Source organism: Triticum dicoccoides, chromosome 6B (genome assembly GCF_002162155.2).
Source record: "Triticum dicoccoides isolate Atlit2015 ecotype Zavitan chromosome 6B, WEW_v2.0, whole genome shotgun sequence".
NCBI classification, from domain to species: Eukaryota; Viridiplantae; Streptophyta; class Magnoliopsida; order Poales; family Poaceae; genus Triticum; species Triticum dicoccoides.
This window is the reverse complement of record NC_041391.1, coordinates 471,560,185-471,563,416: the sequence shown is the minus strand read 5'-3', so window position 1 is coordinate 471,563,416 and position 3,232 is coordinate 471,560,185.

Sequence of the window (3,232 nt, the reverse complement as noted above, 5' to 3'; positions counted from 1 at the left end):
AGGGTGCAGTAGCCCCAACTGAAGCTTATATAGCTCTCTCAGCATAGGGCATAACACCACAACAACATTTTGATGGAAGGCTCCATCTCGGCGGCGCCATGGCGGCGAGGTCGAGGTATCCGTGGGAGTTTGTTTTCTGTCGTTCTAGTGGTGTGGTGGATCTGGTGTCCCTTGGTGGACTGAAGGTGTGCGCCTCGGGCGGTGTTGTTTGTTTGTAGGGGATGATGCTCATCCATGATCTAGTATGGTGTCCGCGAGTGGTGGCTCCGGTCCTATGCCTTGGTAACATCGACGGTAGGCGACAGTTCTAGGAGGCGAGGAGTATGGGGACATTCCCCGGTCAACGTGCCACAAAGAATTTGGCTCCGCCGGCGGCGGGCCTCTCCATCGACTCACAAGCTCTTTCGGGCAATGGTGCTCTATCAACTCCAACAATGGATTGCAGCAAGAATAGCGGTTGTATTGATCCTGAACGTGTATTTTTCCTTGCCTTTATTTGCGATTCCATGTGCATGCGTTGTATTGCGTCTTGCTATGAGTGATTAGTGATAATCTTCTAAAAACATTTTGATGAAAGAAAATAAAGTTGCACTCATCATATTTATTGGGGTTAATTAGAGGTTGACACACGGCTTTCATTGTGTGCGCGCTCTTGAGGACATCTCCAAAGTGGAGCATCTATTGGACAACATCAAATGCCCGTGGACGCGTCTGACCATTTCCGTGGACAGTAGATGGATAGCCGACCATCCAATCGTGGACACCAATAGTTTTCCCCATTTGAAACGAATAGAGCATAAAGCATAGGCGATATGAAGCTAAACCAATGAACTTCAATGAAGTTTTGGTATATTTACAATGAAACGACGAAATTTAACAAGTTCAAACTAAATTCAAAGTAAACAACAGTAAAGTAAGTGAGATACTGGCCCATGAACTCGTAGGCATCGCCTCCGAGGCCATCAACACCTCCGCCATCGTCCACTCTGTCATCCGAGTCACCTTTGTTGATGTGCCTATGGTGGAATACCCGCCGGGCTTTGCGGTATCCCAGCCCTGCAACCGCGGCGAACTCGTGCTTGAGGCACTCCGCCGCATTGTCCAACGCCTTGCGCCGCTTGTCTTCGACGACGTTGGCAGCTCGAATGAAGGCGACATGCTCGAACTCCACTAGTACCCCTCAAAGGTGCTGGTCATTGAGCGGCGTCGGCAGCTCGGACGAAGGAGACACGCTCAGACTCTGGTATCCCCACTAGGAGAAGCTGGTCGTTGAATCAGAGCCGACTAGGGCGTTCCACTCGATGGTGGTTCTAGACTGGTCCTCGCCCAAGCCTTCGTGGGCACCGGGTCAACGAGCAACCATGCCGACACCACCCGGGGCTACCTGAACACTGGTCGGCGTTGCACATTGCATCACCCTTGGTGTTCTGCCTCCGAGAGGCACTCCTCGCTGTTGAGGAGGATGCGCCACCGACTCCGGTGCTTGGGTCAAAGTGGCAATGGGTACTCGCAACCCGCGAACCCACTGGGTAAAAACCCTATTAGGGTAAGGGTTTGAGAAAAATAAATACCCATGGGTTCATAAATGGAAAAAAATATACCCATCGGGTAAGCCGGGTAAGGGTATGGGAAGGCAATACCCATACCGGCGCTCCCAAATTCTCATATATTAATTCATTCTAATAGGTAGGTCCCTTGTGTCATTCACTAAAGGATAAAAAAAATTACTCGCTTTACCTAGGCTAACGCAGCCGGTAACCTCGACCACTAATCCCCTCCCCTTGTCTATGTGGATGATCTTGTCTAAATGTGTTGACTTGTTTTGTGAGAGAAAATTGTGTCCCTCTTGTTTGTCTTGTAATTGGAAAAAACAAAAAAGAACATATTTGAATGTTTCTCTAAAAAGTTCACTTACAGACTACTCATCCATGGACCTAATTGGACATTGTTTAGTAGTGCAAGCTTATTGCTATCCACTACTGAAAATTAATGCCGTTGTTTTTATTCCACGACACAATAAATCATATAGGGTGGGTTTGTTATGATAACACCCCTTAAGAGTCTTATTCTGATAACACCTGGCTTATTCTGCACATCACCCACCCGAGCGTCGCTGCCCCTCCCCTCCCCGTCTTCTTCTGTGGGAGCGGCCTGGGAGCGTCACCGCCCCTTCCCTCCCCTCCCCGTCTTCTTCTGCGGGAGCGGCCTGGGAGCGCCGCCGCCCCTCCACTCCCCGCCTTCTTCCGTGGCAGCGGCCTGGGAGTGCCGCCGCCCCTCTCGTCCCCGCCTTCTTCTGCGGTAGTGGCATGCGACCGCCGCCTCCCCTCCCCTTCCCGCCTTCTTCCGCGACAGCGGCCTCGAAGCGATACCGCCCCTCCCCTCCCTGCTTTCTCCGGCGGTGGTAGCCTGGGAGCGCTGCCGCCCCTCCCTTTCGAGCCTTCTCCAGCGGCCATGGCCGGGAGCCACGCCGCCCCTCCCCTCGCAGCCTTATTTCACGGTAGCGGCCAAGCAGCACCGCCGCCCATCGCCTCTCGGCCTTCTCCAGCGGCAGCAACTGAGCAGCGTCATTCGCATATCGGCCTTCTTCCACGGCAGCAGCTTGTTAGCGTCGCCACTAATCTCCTCCGGGCCTTCTTCCACGGCGTTGAGCGGTGCGTCATTAAGTACCTCTCCTTCATCACATGTGGATTGGTGCTGCCTTGACATAACACCAATTCGAGCAAGGAGGATTGTGCGCAAGGTTCCTTCATCCATGGCAGCTTCTTGGATGAAGGCTGCAACGACCTTCAGCACAAATCCTCCATCTCCACTCACCATGAGCAACGTCTAGAACGTTGATGAACTTCTGAAGGGAAAGTGGACTGCACGGGTGAACGCAAAAGTGGTGCAGATGGACGAGAAGGGAGCTTCCTCCCGCAAACTCAAGAAAGCACTACAACACGAGGTAAGTAGTACACTTCCTCATCTATCTCAGTTTACTTATTCCAGACAAAGCAGTACACGAGGTAAGCATTACACTTCCTCAACACGCGGTTCAGTATGCCTCCAAAAATGATGCAGTGCGGTTACTTCAGTTTGCCATGATTAAAGTTGAAGTGCAGTAGCTAGGCTATGTAGTATGGTTGTATAGTTTAAATATGGACAATGTTGCAGTGCGGTTACTTCAGTTCACCATGTTGGATGATGCAGTCCGCGTGCATTAGTTCGCAGTACCCTTTCAAACACAATGCAG